Genomic DNA, 20,498 nt, shown 5'->3' with positions numbered 1-20,498 from the left:
TTATGGATTTGATTTGAGTAACTAGGTGGATGATGATGCAATTTACTGAAATAAGAAATGCAGAAGAAAGGGATTTGAGTGCGGACGAACGTAGTGGCATGGAAAGTAGGACATATATCACTTACTGATTATTTTTATTTTCCTCTTATTCTTCTACTTCTCCTCCTCCTTCTTTGTAATAAACCAAACATATACAAATAAACCTAACATATACAAATAAACCTTTACACTCTCTTTTTTTGCTCTTTTGGATTTATGCTCAGAAAAACCTTTCTTACTCTGAAGTAGTTATTTATGTATATTTTTAGTTATTTTAAGATTTTCATGTTCTTATATTCAAATTGTTGAATCATTTGGAATTTATTTGGACATGTAACATTGAGTCCTAATTTAATTTTTCCCAAACATTTAACCAATTATCTCAGAAACTTTTGTTCATTTATTGAATTACTGATTTTTCCCCACACTTAGAATTTTTCTTTTTTCATATACCATATTTTTATATATGCTTGAATATGTTTCTGGGACTTCTTTTTGTTCTGTTAATGTGGCTATTCTTCCCAAAATATCATGATGTTTTTATTAACGTAGTTAGGTCTTCTTCAGTTTTCTTATTTTCAAAGTTGGATTGTTTCCTCTTAATCATTTATTCTCTCTAATAAATCCCTCTAGGATTCGGATCCATTTTTTCCATCCCAATCAAATTATCTCAGTTAAATAATGTGGCCTCCAATTCTCTTTCTCCTCTCTTCCTCCTCTCTCAAGTTTTCTCAATGGTCTGGTCAAAAAGGGCTATGTAGGGTTTATATCTCTTTGCCTTAAACTTGCTATTTATCTTCTTAGAATACTTTTCTCTCTGCCTAGGGAGCCTCATACTCTTTCTTCTAGACTCAAATTAGGGGCCAATGCCCCTATCAAGCTTCGTTTAGTGGCTCCATTACTGATGCTTTTATGGTGGTGTGGACATCTCACTGTATCGTAATTTCTCATTCTTGTGTCTTTGTCCTTCACTAAACTGTATCTTCAGTTCTTGTCCATGTTTGTATCTCCAGTACCTCTCACATTTTTCATCATTTTGTAACTGTTGGATACATATTTGTTTATTGAATTAATGAATAAGTGTGTGAAGTTTGCTGTTTTGGCTTCCATCAATCTTCACTTTTCCAGACTAAAAAGTCCCGGTTATTTTAGGTAGTTTTAATGTGACACTTCACAATTCTGGCAATTCTTAATGTGTAACTATTTCTTAAGTGACCTAACTGATACAATGTCAAATAGAATGTGCAACTCCAAATATTAACTAAGCCCTAGAAAAGCACAATTGGTCTTTATTTTCTTGGAGCAGACATTATACTACTGTTAAATACAGCTTTAAAATTGTCTTAGCTTTTTCAATAGCTATGTCACGCTGTGGGTTCGTATGAAGTTTGTAGTCAACTAAATCCACAGGAATTTTTCATTGAATTATTGTTTTCTATGCCCATCTATTCTTATTTAAACACTATTAAATGCAAAACTTTACTATATGTGTGTTCAAATTTACCTTTTTTTATTCATTCTAGACTATAGAGATAATTATAAATTATGATTTAATCACCAAACATAATATCTAGCCTACTAAATCTGCAAATTTGCTAAGCATGTTTTCTCTTTCTTGACTCCAATCAGTTACACTAATTTTGGTTATCCCAGAGCCCTGTGACACAGGACTGGAGATCTCAGCATTTCAATGATATTCCCTCAAACTATCTTTTTCCACAGGATGTATAAGTTTTATGAGAGACTTTGCTAAAAGCCTTGCTGAAATCTATGACATCCTCTTCATCTATCTCCTTAGTAATCTTAAAACCCTTTTTGAGACTTGGCTTAATGGAGAATAGAAATAACAAATCCCAGATCTGAATGGTATTTTTGATACATTTTATCACAGTAAAAACTAGTCAGAAATAACTCTTGCACTATGTCCATGTAATATTTTGTTTCTACCCTTTCCATTCTGCTTGCTTCGTCGGCAGGATGACTTTACTTGTGATAGTAAAATGGCTACAGCAGTTTAGGCTTCTGAAACCCACATTATCCAGAAAGATAGCATTTCCCAGTGCCAGATTCCTGGACAAAGTATTGGACTTTAGGCTGATCGAACCACTCTATCCTATTCTTCTATGCTAGGGAAAGTCATGCCACAGTTGTTCAGGCTTGAGTTATCTGAATCAATCAACATCCATGCACATGAGATTGCATTAGTGGATTGGGTCAATTCTTGTCAAAATCCATTGTCGCTACATGGTATAAGTGGAACATAGTGGAAGTTGAGAAGAGGATTAGCAATGTCTCCAACAGACACTGGCAGGATAAAGGCAAACCCATAGGCAGGATATGAGAGGTGAGTTTTGACATAGTTGTAGGTTTCTGGCTGGGGTAATTCATCAGGGCATTATATATATGGTCATGCATTGGAATTTATAAAGTTGAAAATATATTCTTATATGGGACAGTAGAAAGAACATTCCAAGAAAAAGAAATGATATTGGGTCATTTTCAAATTTTATTGGCCAGTAGCTAACATCTTTGTTTCAGTTTCTTGAGGCAGTCCTATTTTTATAGTTTGTGGGAGAAATGCATTGAGAAAGGGTGGATCTGTGCCCATGTTTTCTTTTCTTTTACCATAAAAGCCCTCAGGGGCTGTGTGTTTGTCTGAGCAAGCTGTCAGCCAATTAGAGTTTACTGCTGGGGAAGAAGCTGAGAAAGTTAATCCCGCTCCTTCAAGTCATAGTTAGAATGGAAATATGAATCTTAAGTAGCGCATGTTATTTCATCAACTGAGAACCAAGGGAGAGACTAGTTAGGCAGATAGAGGAGAGGACAATTTTAATGGGCTCATTTAAAGAAGAAAACCACAGCATACCCAGAAGAAGTCATTTCTTTCTCTTGGCCTAGAATTGAGGGAAGGGAAAAACATTAATGGGTTGATACTGACATTTAAAGCCCCCCTTCTTCAGTACTGTTTCACTGATAAGAATTGTTATAATTTAAAGATCATTGCACTAGAAATCAGGAGCTCTTCATCCTCATCCAATGCTAATGACCTTTCACAAGTTCCTTACCTTCTCTAGCTTTCTGAGTTCTCCTGTGTAAAAGAAGGGTAATGATGACTGCTGTGAATTCCTTAAAGCAGTAATGAAGTTTCTGTTGAAGAATAAAATCTCCTTGTGCAACATAATAATGCATTTATTCAGTATCTAGTCAATTTGAGGTCATTCACTTCCGGGTCTCAGTCTTTAGATCTAAGAAGCCATCACAAATTACTTGGTTATGTGTCCTCCAGGTTCTCTATCAGGTCATTGTGAACAAAATATAAAAGCTTAAACACAACAGAAGTGGCATTTAAAGGGTGAATTTTATATATGTTTATATATATATATATGTGGATATATATACTTCTGAAATCTTCCGATTTGGTTTGTCTAGAATGAAAGCAGAGAATCTGTATTTTTTAAATGTCTCCTTAGATTATTCTGATTTTCAGATTTAGTAACTATTGATCTCATCCAACTGTTATATCTGAAAGATAAGAAAATTGGCCTTAATTGGAAAAATTGAGTAAATTCTCACCAACCAATCAATTATCTGGAAGCATTAATCCATAAAAGATGCTAAGGTGTTATGTGGGTGCTAAAATATTATTAAAAATCTTAACAAATGAAAGAAATTCTATGAAAACTTTTCTTTGGGTTGTAGTAGGGATATAAAAAAATATTTTAACACTAAATTGCCTGGAATGTTTACGAGCGGGGAAAGGAAAAGATTAAGACCACCAAGTGGTGTTAGTAACTACTCGGGACCTCTAAACTTTCCATTATGGAGACTAGTCTCATTTCAAAGAAGACTGGCAGATCTGCAAGCTGGGCAGTCACAACAGTGATTCTCCTTCTCTTCAGTTACCCATGAACAGAACTCAATTGCTCCTCTAAATAAATGGGAACAGAGATTTCTAGAAGATTGATTTGAAAGGGCTGCCCAGCATGCCCTCTTGTCTCTGCCCAGCCTTGTAAAGTGACTTCCCTAAAGCTGTGCAACTAATCTGGGGCAGATTTGAGACTACACTCTCTCTTTTGCCTGAAGTCCAGTCTTACTTCAGCACCTCACACCATCTCACATCCACTGATTTTTAAAAAGTCCTTAACAAAGTTGCTTTCAGTTAATGAATGGCTAAGGCCTCACAGTAACAGATTCTGACTCTTCTTTCCATTAGCTTTTAGTAAAGCTGTCCATGTGGGTTTGTACTTTTGGGGCAATGTATGCGCTGTTAGAGCCCCATACTCAGGGCTGCTTAGCCTAGAGCTATATCAGCCTCATGGAGCTGCAGAGCAAAACCAGAAGAAAGTCAAGAAAAGAGGAAAAGAAAAAAAAATCCATAATCTAGTGAAAAGTATTAACAGGCTACATCCTAAAAATTATGTGTGTGTGTGTGTTTGTTCTTGTGTGTGCAGTTGTATGTTTATGACTATAGAATGATTGCACTCATTTACTACTAACCACTTAGTTCTTATAAAGAAAGTTGAACAAAATAAAAGTAACATGATTCCTTGAACTCTTAAAATTATATACAGATGTTTTCTACTTTAAGAAATTTGGGAAATAAAAATTTAGGTTTATAGTCCGTAAGTCAAAGGATAATTATCTACATTTAGAAGTTAAAATTCTCGCTTTAAATGACACTTCTTCTGTTGTATTTAAGCTTTTATGTTTTGTTCAAAATGACCTGATAGAGAACGTGGAGGACACATAACCTAAAGCTAAAATATCAGAAGTTTCTGTGACTAGAAGATCTACCCCAAATTTAGACTAATAGGTTGTCATGAGATCATAGAAATTAAAAACTTTTTTGAGGGGGAGAACCTAGCCTTCATAGATTCACATACGGAGAGAAAGTGTTTGGGAAATAAATTTTTAAAATAGTACATACTTTCGAAGATTTGCAAAGCATATTGGCATAATTAAGGCCCTGAAAAGGCCTGTGGCAAATAAACGTTTTAATTTCCATTTTCCCCAAGTTTACAAGGCCACAGAACAATTGTTTTTAGCACAAGACTTAACATACAACTATTGTAGATACAAATCAAATAGAAAACAGAGTTGCTTTTATAGCTTTCATGACAATAGTATGTGTCATTTTAACTTTAAGCTTCTCAAGGGCTGGGTTTTTACATTGCATTCCCTGAAAGATCTAATGCAGCACTGGGTCTAAAATAAGTGCCTAGTAAGTAATTTCTAAATAAATCACTGAGCAATCACCCTCTGCCATATACTTCCTATTAGAAAGAAGAAACAATTATACATAGTAACAAATCTGCACGTTGTGCACATGTACCCTAAAACTTAAAGTATAATAGTAATAAAATAAATAAAAAGAAAGAAGAAACAATTATTTTTGTCCGTCTAGAAGCAAAGCTATTTTTATTGTCTTCAGAGATACTAATCATCATCACTGCTATTTTCATTTGTAGCCTGAAAATCAACTGATAATCCTTTGTTTAAGGAACTAAATGTGGTAGATCCATCTTCTTGCCTTAAGGGAAATATAAAATTGTAACTGGTCCACAGAGACTAGAACTTGTGTTGAGACAGTAACATATAATGGAAAGAGCTGAATTCCAGCTCTGCTCCCTAATAGGTGCTCTGTGTCTCAAGAAGCTGATTTAGATGGGCTGCATCTTCAGACTTGTTTATTTTCCTCTGACTTTAGCCAATAGAAGGCAGCAGATATTGAAGAGCAGGAGGAAAGTGGGGCCAGGGTGTTTGTTCCTTTACCTTCTTCCTGTTCAGATAACTATAAATTAGCTGTGGCCTTTTCGTGAAGGCCACGTGGCCTATTAGATGGCCCACTCATGGGGTTTAGGAACTGTTCTCTCCCCCTCACCCTTTCAGGTTGAGAGACAGAAATGGTTCTGAGCCTAAGTATATAGTGCACTTTCTTGTTATTTTTCTTAAATCTTTCCCACAACTTCGTAAATAGCCCCCTTTTCAAACTCTCCCCAATTACCCAGTTTGTGTGTGTGTGCGACCTCTATCTTGCAGGAAGCCTAACTAATAAATTGACTATATGGTGACTTTGAATAATTACTTAATTTCTTTTAACCTGAGTTTTTTTACCTGTGAAATGCAATAGCAATCTATCCTTTCTACCTCATAGACCTGTGGGAGGATTGAATGAGTTGATGTTGGTTTTTATTTTCCTTCCCAAATATTTTCACTTGTAGGAAGTGACCAAGAGATATTGTGTGCAAATGTAAGTCCTACCCTTGCTTCAGATGAGAGATATTCTCCTGTGGATCAGTTTCCCTGAGTCCTGTAGTGGCCAAAAGCCAAGTAAAACTCTTAGAGCAGTACGCATTGTATACTGTGTGCCCACTGTGTGCGTGTACAGAGAACTTGCAGAGGGAAGGGAGGTCTACGTGGAAGAGACGCCCAGCCAGACTGGAGACCTCTCACCAAGTAATAGTGATTCGAACAACCCTAGGACCCTTCCTTTTGTAACTTATACCAAAGATCAATCACACTTTTTCAGGTAAACAGTGTGGGTAATAAGCTGCTGTTAAGAGATCTGATAGTCACAAGTTGATAATAAATAATAGTAAAGCCACACATCCACACTTAGTAAAAATTGTGGAATCTTTCCATATATTAGTCTTCTGCTAGGCACCATAAAATATGATATTCATTTATTTTAGGAAATACAGATGAAAATTAAGAAAAAAAACTATTAGACATTGAGTTTTCCTTCTCAGTTAGTCTACAGTGCTTATCTTTTGCACCAATGAAAATAATCAGGTGAAAGAACTTTCACACACTTTCTTTAGAATAGAGACATCATACTTGATTTTATTTCCTAGACACTTCTTTCTGTTATGCAGTTTTCTCACACTGTAATAGTAAATAGAACAGTAGAAATAAGGTTAATTTCATGCATCTGCTTCTCCTCTCCATGAACTATTTTATTTGTGTCTTTCTCTAATTTTTATGTATAGCCAAAAGGATGCTAACTATACAGCAAGAAGCATCCTTGGTTGAAGGTAGACCAGTGACTGTAATTTATAATGTTATAGAACCATTAAGTGAGTGCCCCCGTCAAATATTTACTTGCTAACTGCTTTCAACAAAATCACAAATTAAGCAGATTGATCAATAAGAGAAGACTTAAAAGATAGATAAACAGCAATACATGAGATCTATTTATATGTAATAAGATTGAACTGTTGAGTGTCAGAGAAAACAAATACCATACACCACACACACACATGCACACACACATGCATACGCACACATTCACACCAATAAGCCAATTTGAAATATAGTAACTCTGTATTACTATTTTAGCTGGGATAGTAAGAATTTACTCAGGTTTTACTATTATTCTTCCATGTTGATTCCATCATTTGTTTTTATGTTTTATTAAGTTGAGTGGGGAAAGCCATGAATAAAACATTATTATTTATGGCAAATCTGTTGTGTGTAGCCCAACAAACTGGGTCAAAATTTCTTAGGCAGAGCCCCAAATTCACTGAAACTAGATGATTTATTGAGATCTTCAAACACAGACCAGAAATAGTATATAAAAAAGGCTATGGTCAATAGTCATATTAATCATTAAAGTGTTGACTTGCTGCAAGTATTAAATAAATTCAACTTTTATAGGATGTCTCACACAGTAATATCCTTCAGGGATAAAACACATTCCCTGTTGCCTTAGCTTCAGCTTGAGCCTAGAAATGTGGCACAGACCAGTATAAATGCAAACTACAATGAAAAGTGAGCAACTTACTGCATATCTAAGTAAAAGCTATTTAGGATACATGCTAAGGAGACAAAATTTTTTTGTTTTAAGGACCTCCATCTGCAGAATTGTATGCACCAAATTCCTTCTCTTAGAAGATTGAGAGTTGCTTTACTTTAAAGAAGTTACGTTTTTTCTGAGCAAATTGTAGACTAGATTTCTGAATGACCTTTCATCTTTTCTTCATGAATATAGGAAGATGGAAAGTCTAAAATTGTCAACCATGCATACATAGATTGTAAACTCCTACACATTGTCCTCTATTCTCCAGCTGAAAAGTATAATTTTATTTTTAGATTTTTTTCCTGAAACTTCTAAGTTAACTCTCATCAGTGATAAAGCAGAAAGGTGATAGAAATGATACCAAATATGCCTTTGGGCTTTTTAGAACTGTCTGTTGACAGTCAAAATAACTAAACTCTAAGTAATTACTAAAATCAACCATAGAAACTGATACATCAAATATAATACCCTTACTTATACAGAGTCCAATCCTAGCTACTTGCTATATGTGAGGTATGATTAGGAAAAAAGAAGAGGACACAGAACTTTACTGCATTTGTCCAATGGCTGCAGCAAAACTTTCTAAGTCTGGGACCGAGAGTTTCTTAACTCTTAGGATGGGAATCAGTATTTATCTTGTGTATCTCACGAGATAAAACTCTAGTAAAACACAAAAGAGATAATTTTATGGCCAAAGTGCTTTGAGTACTGCAGAGTGCTTTTAAAAAATGTCCCTCCCTTTCCTCCTCAAAAGTTCAAAGTGACAGCTGGAGTCCAGGCAGTGACCAGAATTCAGTAAAAGGTGGGGGGGGGGGGATTAAATGGAGGTGTGTGCGAAGGAGGCCCATGTGGTCACCTGCTCTACACTTTCATGATTTGGCTCTGTGTCCCCACATAAATCTCGTATTGAATTGTAATTCCCAATGTTGCAGGAGGGCCCTGGTGAGAGGTGATTGGATCATGGAGGTAGATGTTCCCTTTGCTGTTCTTATGACAATGAGTGGGTTCTCACAAGAACTGATGGTTTAAAAGTATGCAGCACTTCCCCCTTCATTCTCTTTTTCTCCTGCCCTACCATATGAAGAATGTGCTTGCTTCTCCTTTGCCCTTCCATCACAATTGTAAATTTCTTGAGGCCTCCCCAATCATGCTTCCTGTACAGCCTGTGGAACTGAGAGTCAATTAAACCTCTTTTCTTCATAAATTAACCAATCCCATGTAGTTCTTTCTAGCAATGTGAGAATAAACTAATACAGAAAATTGGTACCAGAGAAGTGGGGTATTGTTATAAAGATGCCTGAAAATGCAGAAGCAACTTTGGTAATGGGCAGAGGTTGGAACAGTTTGGAGGACTCAGAAGAAGACAGGAAGATGAGGGAAAGTTTGGAACTTCCTAGAGACTTGCTGAGTGGTTGTGACCAAAATGCTGATAGTGGTATGGACAGTGAAGTTGTCACTGCAGTAGTCTCAGATGGAGATGAGGAACTTACTGGGAACTAGAGTAAAGGCCACTCTTGCTATGCTTTAGCAAAGAAACTGGCAGCATTGTGCCCCTGCTCTAGAGATCTGTGGAACTTTTTACTCCAGAGAGATGATTTAGAGTATTTGGCAGAAGAAATCTCTAAGCAGCAAAGCATTCAAGATGTGGCCTGGCTGCTTCTAAAAGCCTATTCTCATTTGCATAAGCAAAGAACTTCAATCTAGAACTTTAAAAGGGAAGCAGAGCATAAAAGTTTGGAAAATTTGCAGGCTTACCATTTGGTAGAAAAGAAAAACCCATTTTCTGGGCAGAAATTCAAGCAGCTGCAGATATTTGCATAAGTAAAGAGGAATTGAATGATAATAGCCAAGACAATGGGGAAAATGTCTCAAAGGCATTTCAGAGATCTGTGTGGCAACCCCTTTTATGACAGAGGAGGCCAAAGAAGAAAAAATGGTTTCATGGGCCAGGTCCAGGGCCCTGCTGCTCTATGTAGTCTCCAGATATGGAGCCCTGCATAACAGCTGCTCCAGCTCCAGCATGGCTAAAAGGGGGCAAGGTATAGCTCAGGTCATTACCTCAGAGGGTGCGAGCCCCAAGCTCTGGCAACTTCCATGTGGTGTTAGGCCTGTGGGTGCACAGAAGGCAAGAGTTGAGGCTTGGAAGCCTCTACCTAGATTTCAGAGGATGTATGAAAATGCCTGGATGTCCAGGCAGAAGTCTACTGCAGGGGTGAAGCACTCATGGAGAATCTCCACTAGGGCAGTACAGAGGGGAGTTGTGGGGTTGGAGCAACCACACAGTGTCCCCATTAAGGCACTGCCTAGTGGAGCTGTGAGAAGATGGCCATCATCTTCCAGACCACAGAATGGTAGATCCACTGACATCTTGCACTGTGCACCTGGAAAAGCCACAGGCATTCAACACCAGCTTATGGAAGCAGCTGTGGGTTGGAGGGGGGTTGTACCCTTCAGAGCCACAGGGGTGGAGCTGCTCAAGGCCTTTGGAGTGTGCCCTGGATGTGAGACATGGAGTCAAAGGAGATTATTTGGAAGCTTTGAAATTTAATGAGTGCCCTGATGAGTTTCAGACTTGCATGGGGCCTGTAGCCCCTTTGTATTGGCCAATTTATCCATTTTGGAATGGGGGCATTTACCCAATGCCTGTACCCCCATTGTATCTTGGAAATAACTAAATTGTTTTTGATTTTACAGGCTCATAAGTGGAAGGGACTTGTCTTGTCTCAGATGAGACTTTGGACTTGGGACTTTTGAGTTAATGCTGGAAGATAAGACTGTGGGGGACTGTTGGGAAGGCATGATTGTGTTTTGAAATGTGAGAAGGAAATAAGATTCGGGAGTGGCCAGGGGTGGAATGATATGGTTTCACTCTATGTCCCCACCCAAATCTCATTTTGAATTGCAGTTCCCAATGTAGGGGAAGGGATTTGGTGGGAGATGATTGGATCATGGGGGTGGATTTCCCCCTTGCTGTTCTTATGAAAATGAGTGAGTTCTCTTGAGATCTGATGGTTTAAAAGTGTGTGGCACTTCTCCCTTTGCTCCTTCTCTCCTGCTCTGCCATGTGAATAAGAGGCTTGCTTCCCCTTCACGCTTTCGCCATGATTGTAAGTTTCCCAAGGCCTCCCCAACCATGCTTACTGTACAGCCCAAAGAACTGTAAGTCAATTAAACCTCTTTTCCTCATAAAATACCCAGTCTCAGGTAGTTCTTTATAGCAAGTGTGAAAATGGACTAATATATACCCCTTCAACAAGAATAGAAAATAAATGGATTGGTCTTATTCCAGGACCGTATGGCCATAGTTATTCGTGAGAGGGTTCTGAGTGCACTGAAATGCCACACAAGGATGTGACTTGTTCTCCTCTCTCACTGCTTTGTAAGGCTACAGCATAAGGAGGTAGTCATGGTTATCATACCTCTTTATCTCTTACATCTTAAATATTGATTCTGTGTTTTTTTTAGTGTCCCAAGATTCTATAAAGCCAGTCAGAATATGAAAGCCCTCTAAGATTTAGGCTAGGATTTAATAGAGTCTCCTCAGGCCTTGAAGATAGAACTTTGCATTCAGATTTGGACACAAGTCCAGATGACAACAAAGTGGCTGTATGGTTCCTGTGCCATTGACATTTTCAAGAATTCTTCTCTTGAGAGTATTGTGAGAAGATGGGGTTATCGCTGATGTTGGGATTCAGGTGCCATTTTTTCTGTGGTCCACTTATGAAAACCCTGCCTGGAGCACATAACACTAAAGGTCCCTTACCATTGGTCATTCTCTCAGTAAGATTTTTGTTTTAGACACAGGAGACACAGAGGTCAATGAGGCAGATGAAGGCCTTACTTTTGGGAAACCTGTGTTCTATGGACAGGGGTGTCATAATACATTCTATACAGCTGGGAGTAGGGAAGAAGAGAGAGAAAGAAAGAGAGATAGGCTATATGACTACTTTATATTGCTTGGGTAGAGAAACTCTCTCTAAGAAGGCCACATTAAGCTGAAGATGAGGGTATAAAAGAAGAGAAGGTCCCAGGAGGCCAGTAGGTGAAGCCAGCAAAGATGGCTTAGAAGGAGCAATCAGTGAGGTGAGAGGAAAAAACAAGCTTAGCCTGTGGTTTGGGGTCTTTCTACTCAGGATTTATAAATCAGGATTTATACTTGCCATTAAACTTTGCCAACATTTTGACTATTAAAGGGAAAGAGTTGTAGAAGTTTTATAAAGTGTCTTACCAAAACTGTCTGTGAAAGAATCATATTTCATAGCTTTTGTCTGATCTTGCTAAGAGGTTATAACTGTTCGTGATACAAGAATCATCGCAGGGTTTCATGCAGAATTGGAGAATTTTAAAATGGACTAGAATTCTTTACCCACATTTCTCAGCATGAACTACATCTAACCTGGGACAGATAGTATGATTTGAAATGCAGCAAATTAAAGTGTTTAATGATCAAGTAATGACTTTAAAAAATCATATCGCAGTATTTCAGTCTGTATCAATTCTAATAAAGGTAGCTCAACTGTTTTAAAAGTAAACCCAGTCTTATTTTTGATGCAGCAAAATGTCTGCAGGTCATAATGTGGTTCTATAAAAGATGACAAGTAGGAAGAAGCAAATTTACACAGGAAATTTTGGAAGAGTGAGAGATGAAGCTAAGGAGCATTGATTCGAGATTTTTGTATAGTTAGGAAGTCAAATAGAAACCAGATGGCTAAAAGAACTGTAAAATATTTGCTTTACCATCTGATAGTAGTGAGAGGAATAATGCGTGAGTATAGCCAGCATCTCATCCATCCTTCTCCTGGGGATGTATCCCAGAGGATTTCTCACATTGATCCCTAAGGGAACATGTGTGAGATTGTTCATCATGCCTGTTTTTACAGAAGAAGAAGATTTGACGCAGCCTTGAAATCTATCAGTACAAGAAAGGTTAGAGGCCTAACTAAAATGTGGTAGATGAATTTTGTAGATACATAAATATACATATAGTGAAATGCACGCATAGAATAAAAAAAAGAAGCAGAATAAAGTTTACAAGGCAATACTATATATATATATATATACCTTAATATAGAGAGAGATAGATACCTATCTATACGTATAATATATATGCACTGTCTTGTAAAAGGGATTAAAACAGTCATTCAGGTGTTTCTGCATAGGAGGATATTAGGTATCATATATTATTAGGTATCATAATATATATATAGCTAGATATCTATCTATATATAGTATAGATATAGATATGTATAATCTCGGCTCACTGCAACCTCCGCCTCCCAGGTTCAAGCAATTCTCCCGCCTCAGCCTCCCGAGTAGCTGGGATTACAGGCGCACGCCATCATATCCAGCTAATTTTTGTATTTTTAGTAGAGACGGGGTTTCACCATGTTGGTCAGGCTGGTTTTGAACTCCTGACCTCAAGTGATCCACCCACCTCGGCCTCCCAAAGTGCTGGGATTACAGGCATAAGCCACTGCACCCAGCCCATTTATATTTTTGAATGGCCAAATGACACTATTTTGTAAAGATGCATTCAAGTTGAAAGACTCGAATCACATTAGTATGAGTACCTGTGGGAAGACAGTTGGATAAAAGTGGAAATAGATGATGGAGAAAAGAATAGAATAACTAACAGAAAATAAAAAAAAGAGAGAGGACTTATGTTGACAATGTGCTATGAAATGAAGATTATAAGTAAGTCATTTCTCTGCTTGCAAGGACAAAAAAAAGGACTTTTAAAAAACAAAACATTTCTTGGATTCACTCTCCAAATACCATCAGAAACAAGGAAACACAAATCCTATTGAGTGAAATAATAAAAAATAGCATCATCTCAGGGTAATGCAGCAAGATGTGGGGTAGAGTGTGTTCCCTAATATTCCAGGCACATGAGGTCCAAACACCAGCTGAACTTTTTGACAGGGGCTGGGCTTCTGGTAAAAGAAGCAAGAGCACAGCACTGAAGGAGTAAGCGAGTGGTAACATTTGCTTAGTGATCTTCAATTTAGAAAGAGTAACTCATCACCACACATTAGTGGTCTGGAGTTGTGAATATTGTGAGAAAAATGGGAGGATATCAAAACCGTGCCATGTCTAAGAGAAAGGGAAGAAAAAAATGTGTTCTTCCCAATTCCCCTCCCCTTCCCGTTAGCTCTTGCAATGTCTGCAGATGTTTTCCTTCTGACTCTCATCTTTGCTTCCCTCTGTGACCCTTCCCCTTTTACCGATTTTGCTTTTAACTTTCCTTGACTCTCAGTCTCGGCCTCCTGACTTCCTTGTAACTAACACCATATCCCTGTTGGCATGGCATCCAGTTGAAGATTATTGCTTTACACTGGCATCTGAGAACTTCCTCCTCTCTTGACCCTGACAGCCACCACTCAGTGCTGTATATTTGGAAAAGGGAGGAAGGGCAGAGGCTCCCACACAGAAACATCTGTGTTGGTGCCCATTTTCTCAGAACTATTTGGAGTATTTTTTTTTTCATACTCTACTGGCTATTAAGGTGGGTCTAATGTTGCTTTTTTAATGAAAACCACCTTTAGATTTAGGGAAAATCACATTCATATTTATATAAAGGCTTTTTATGTGAGATCTGAATGTTTATACCCAAGTTCCCAAGAAATCATAGGCCAAGAAGAAAACAAAAATGTGTATGCACTGACAATTTGGGCAGTAAGCTAATAGGGATCCTTTATAATTTAGCACTGAACTGCCCTCCTTATATAACCAAGGGAGGAATTTTCTTGGGATTGAGTATCTGTTTCCTGTTCTGATAATTAGCACCTGCTCCAAATTTGGATGAGAATACCACGTGCAGGGCCAGCATCTGGTGTCCCAAGCCAAAATGAGCTTAGAAGACTCCATATGTGATCAGAAACAAGGAAAGTTTCTGGCTGAGGTTTTCATTAGCCAAATGAAAGCTTTAGGGTTTCATTTTACTTCAAAGACAAGATCCTCTGAGCAGTACATCCTGTTGCACTGGTACCGATGATATTATATTAGTAGCTATGAGGTACTGGAGCTAAAGAGTGGAATACAAGGCGTCCATTTCCTAGCCACAAAACATAAGTAGTTGGGCAGTGCCAGTGGATTTTTTGAAATTTAGAAGCTGATTAAAATATTTCTCAAGTCGTTAGAAAGTTTCCTCACAATATATTTGCCATTCTGTGATGGAGTAAGTCTTGAAAATATTTCAATAACCAGAGGCTAACTTAGCTATGTTGTATAAGCAGTACCAAAGGTCAGCTCAATTGTTATGAGTAGCTACTCTAACATAAATCTTTGACTTTCCATTTTACCTTGCTTTTCAACTAACTGGTGCCATCTGCATTCATTAAAACAGATTGATGTAACTGAGGAATGTCACATTTATTAAGTGTTTACTCTGTGGCAGATATGTTGTTAGATCAATTCACATGCCTGTGATTTGCCCTTTGCCTATTTTGCTCTGATCCTTTCTCTGCCTTTATTCTGCTGTGTTGTTTCATGTGGGACTACATTTCCAAGACATTTTCCCCTCACTTTCCTGTAGGTTTGGCCAGTGAGAGGCATTGTGGGGAGCCTAGTCTTCTTTCCGTGGCATTCCTGGCAGCATCTGAGTCTCCTCTGTGGCTCCTGGTTTCATGAGCCATTCTCTCTCTGTCAGAGACCCAGCTACTGCTGAGCAGATCTTCCCTGGTTCCACGTTTTTTTCATGTTGCCCTTGAATGTAAGCTTCAGTAAAGCCACTTACTCCTTTTGCTCTTCCAGGAATAAGGGTGGTGATGCCTAGCACCTAGGTCTAATCTCTACATTGCCTCATTATCCCTTTGGGCTTCTCAGTTATCCTATCACCTGTGTAACCAATTTCCTATTTTAATGTATTTGTGTTTGAAATATTCAGAATGGCTTCTGCTTTCCTGATTGGATATTGTCTGAGATAATGAACATATATGCTATCTTGATTAACCTAAGATACAAAATTGTGAGGACGGCATCATTATCCCATGGGATAATAACACAGGATGCAAAGGCTCTATAAAGTTAAAAATATGTGTGTGTGCATGTGTGTGTGTGTGTGTGTGTGTGTGTGTGTGTGTTTTTATGGTTACAACGATAAAAAATAGTGGATGCTAGATGTGAACTATGTATACCACAACTACATTCTTTCAATGATACCACGTTGCCATTCATTCTTCCCTCTAGTCTTGTATTATAGTTTTATTACAGCATATTATTAAATCTACTTGTCCTCCCTTGCAGAAAACACTGCCTAATGGAAGAAACCCCTAGTGAAAAGGGATAAGTAAACTATCTGTAATCTGTGTGTCTAACTACTTTCCTCTGCCCCCAAAGAATAGATGTCCTCAGTCCTACTTGAAATCAGCCCAACAGGGTTCCTCTAGGTCCTTGTTATCACCTGTCCCTCCTATAACTTCAACCTTTTTATTTCCACTGGCCCCTCCCAACGTGTAAATACATCATTATCAAATCCTCCCTTGATCCTGCATCACACACCCTCTGATCTTTCACATCTCCAGTCTTCTCTACCTCTCAGCTCCCATTTGCCTCCCAGTCTACTGTGATCTGACTTCTTGTGTCTTCATCACTCAACTTCTTTCAATCTGGATACTACTGATCTCCTGAATGCCAATTCCCTAATTCACTGGTCTTAAAGTACAGATCTGCTGCATTTAACAGTGTTGTTACCTCACCCCCATGACTTTCATCACCACCCTCCTTAACTAGTTCTTCTCTTACAAATCAAACTGTTCATGTCTCCTCATGTCTTCTTGTTTCTCTTCCTGCTCCTTAAATGTTGATATTCATCAGGATTATGCCCTTGGCCCACTACTATTAGTATTGGACATAATCTCACTAGAAAATCTCACTCATTCTTCCATCTTTCAAACACCACTTGCATGTTAAAATTCCCCAATGTATATTTATAGCATAGTCTCTCCAGATGTTTAGAGTCATTATCATAAAGCCTGTTAACCATTTCTCACACATTTCCAGAATTGAAGTCATCATTGTTAACTTCCTAAATTGGATTTTTTACACATACTCTACACTTCAACATCTTCCAAGCATCTAAGTACTTATACCTAGAACCATGGTTTGTCCCTTTTCCCCATCCACCAAATATAGGCAGTTTTGCCTCTTATGTACCCCTTACGTCTGCTCAACCTCTACTGTCACTCTCCTAGTTCCACTCTAGTCTTGCCCTTTCTGCCTGCAGAACTTCTGTGTGAAACTCACAGTCCTTGCTTTAGCCCAACTTAGGTATTAGTCACTTTAAATTATTTCATAGTAAGAAGTAAGTAATTTCTTGAGAAAACAGATTCTAAAAATTTATATGCAAGCGATCTACTTATAAAAATATTTCATCCATTGAATATTCAGATTTTCTTATTTAATCATTAAGTTTTGAGGATCTACCAGTGTCTGTTGCGGACGCTAGTGCTAAAACAGTGCATAAGACAAAGTCCTTGCCTCTCTATAGCTTGCATTCTACTAGAGACCTTAAGTCTGCAAATAAACAAGACAAATACTTTCAGGTAGTAATAGATGCTATAAATTAAAATAAAAGCAAAATATGTGCTATGGTATGAATGTGTCCCCTAAAATTCATGTGTTGGAAACTTGATCCCCAATGAGACAGTGTTAGGAAGTGGGGCCTGTTGGGAAGTGTTTGGGTCATGGGGGCTCTGCCCTAATGAATAGATTAATGTCATCATAGAAAGAGCTTGAGAGAGTGTGTTTGTAGTCTTGCCCTTCTGCTTCTCACCATGCGATGACTTTGCCAGATGCTGGCACTTTAATCTTGGACTTTCCAGGCCCCAGAAATAAATTTCCATTTATTATAAATTACCTAGTCCCAGGTATTCTGTTATAGCAGCATAAACCAGACTGAGGCAATAAGGAAGCCGTGTTGGGGAAGTGGAGAGGGCAATGTTTCTGATAGGGTAGTCAGGGAGAGGGGCCAAGGATTCAACATTGGGACTGAGCTTTGAAGGCATGGATTTGCCAGTGGCACCTACAAGTTTGGGATGTTTGAAGGATTGACATGAGGAATGTACATATAAGAACGGGCGCAGGCCGGGCGTGGTGGCTCACGGCTGTAATCTCCGCACTTTGGGAGGCCGAGGCGGATGGATCACTTGAGGTCAGGAGTTTAAGACTAGCCTGGCCAACATAGTGAAACCCTTTCTCTACTGAAAATACAAAAAATTAGCCAGACATTGTGACGCACACCTGGAACCTCAGGTACTCAGGAGGCTGAGGCATGAGAATTGCCTGAACCCAAGGAATGGAGGTTGCAGTGAGCCAAAATCATGCCACTGCACTCCAGCCTGGGCAATAGAGAGAGATTCTGTCAAAAAAAAAAAAAAAAAAAAATGGGTGCAGAGCTGACAACAAAGAAACATTTGTTGATTTTTTTTTCTCATAATGTTCGTGCTAGCTAAGTAAGGGTGAAGAGGATTCTAGGCACAAAGACAGCAAATATAAGCTTATAAGCAGTGGTACAAGTTGGGTTCTCCAGGAACCAGTCTCTGAGAAAGAAATTAGCATACAAAAATTGCGTTAGTGAGTACTATTAAGAGCAATGCCTGTAGAAGAGAGGAGAGGGATGCAGGTGTGGGCAGAGGGAGAAGTCAGGCCACAGTGAAGCCTCAAGGGGAAATTCAGCTGACCTCCCTGAAGGGAGCTCTAAAGGTGCAATGAACCTTCAGAGCTGCATTAGGGGATGAGGGCTAGGCCTTTATTTCCTCCTGTAGGTCAGTCATTTGTTGCAGGTGGCCCAATAAAGGGAATGTGACCCTTTTGGGCAAGACAGCCCTCTTCAGCCTAGCCAATTCACTAAGAGCCGAGCACAGGAAAATATTTCTCCATGGACCTCTCACCTTTCTGGATGAGCAGAGTACAACACAGAGTCTACCCAGAGGTCTAAGCAATTAAATATCATTTTGGGAAGTCCTAGATTACTTTTGATCAGACATTCAAATTCGACTTATGCTAACTAAGATTGTGTTTCCTTCCTTGGTTATAATAATGGGAAGATTTTGAGGTGCCAAATATGAACCATGTATAAATGCAGTATTAATTCAACCAAATATTTTTTGAAATGCTCGTATGTGTTTTTCTCAAAGAGCTTAAAAACCACTAGAAGCAGCAGATACAGAGCCAACTCGCTAAGATCTATAATACAAGATCAAGTGAAAGCAAGATAAAGTAGCAAGTAACAACAAAGTATTTCAAAATGCAAAGTATCTTTAAATGAAAGATAGTATAACTAAATAGAGAAAATGTTAAAACGCAGAAGATATCCTTTAAGTAGAACCTTGACGCATTGGAATGGGGGGGAAACCTTTTAAGCTGAGTCCAACAGGTGAGCCGGCCTGAAGGCATAGAATGATCGATGGTCAATAGGCTGGATGGCTGGAGAGAAAGGCTGTGGAGGGATATATTGCGAGGCGGGATGGAAAAGATAATTAATACTTGGAATGTTGCAGGCTTTGAGTCCCCTACTAAAAAATTCCGACTTGATTTTTTTTAGACTGGTGTCTCAAAATGTGGCTCATGGGATGCCTGCATTAAGATTATGTGGGATGCTTGTTAAAAATTTAGATTCCCATACTCCATCCTATACTTTCTGAATCAGAATTTCTGGGGCTAGTTCCCTAAAGTCTGTAGTTTTTACAAGCTTCCTACTACAGCTAGAAGATCGCTGCTCTGGACAATGAGAAACTACAGAAAACTCAGTTCTCTGCCTCTATAACTCTATAGTATTTGCATGGGATTCCAGGAATTAGGGCCCCAAAGTGTTTCATTTGAAACAATAAGTTAGCAATTTAATATGCTCATCTTCCATTTGCCCATTTCCATTAATGTAGAATATTCCAAGACTTTTCTCCTCTTGCCAAAAAGTTACTTACTTTTATGAGACGCTGAGAGATTGTTGTCAGTCCTGTAGTTACTATTCTCTAGTCTTAGTGGAGCATTTTCCAGTCTTCCAATCATAAGAATTATTTTACAGCAGAATAAAAGAAACATTCTTGGGGCCCTTGGAGACTGTTTTCTGAGTTGCAGTCATAGCAGGGAGTTGATTTTTTTGTTTGTGATCTATAATTTTCCTCCCAAATCTCTGATAGGTTTCAGCTCCCTTAGCATCCAGTCTAATATTTTATTTTTCACTTACAAGTCAGCCCAACAATTTAAAATTTTTCCCAAGGAACTGTTTTTCATTGTTTCAGTCATAAGTACTTTTTTTCAACTGCTTCATTTTAGAAATCTCTTGTTAATATTTTCTTTTATCTTGTTCTTCTTTTCTTTAGGATAAGAAGGGCTGTGCTTGCTAACAGAGAAGTGATGTATTTTATAAAGCATATCAGATTCCTCACCGTCCTCATTTATTAGCAGTAGAATTATCACAGTCGTAAAGCATATAGTGTAAATAACAGTGCCTCTCTTTCCTCCACTTTCCTCCCCCAAGTCATATCTATTTTTACATCTATTCTCATATTTTGTTTCCCCAGATTTCCTCTATGGGAGGAGAAGAAATTAATACTCTTCTTCGGCAAAAATGTCAAACATGGATACTAATGTGATTAGGGAATTTCCCCCAAAGCCATACAATAAGGGGTTGGGTGAAAGAAAGAAGTCACACTTTTTCTGG

Source organism: Nomascus leucogenys, chromosome 12, assembly GCF_006542625.1.
Source record: "Nomascus leucogenys isolate Asia chromosome 12, Asia_NLE_v1, whole genome shotgun sequence".
NCBI lineage: Eukaryota > Metazoa > Chordata > Mammalia > Primates > Hylobatidae > Nomascus > Nomascus leucogenys.
This window is presented reverse-complemented; position numbering follows the sequence as displayed.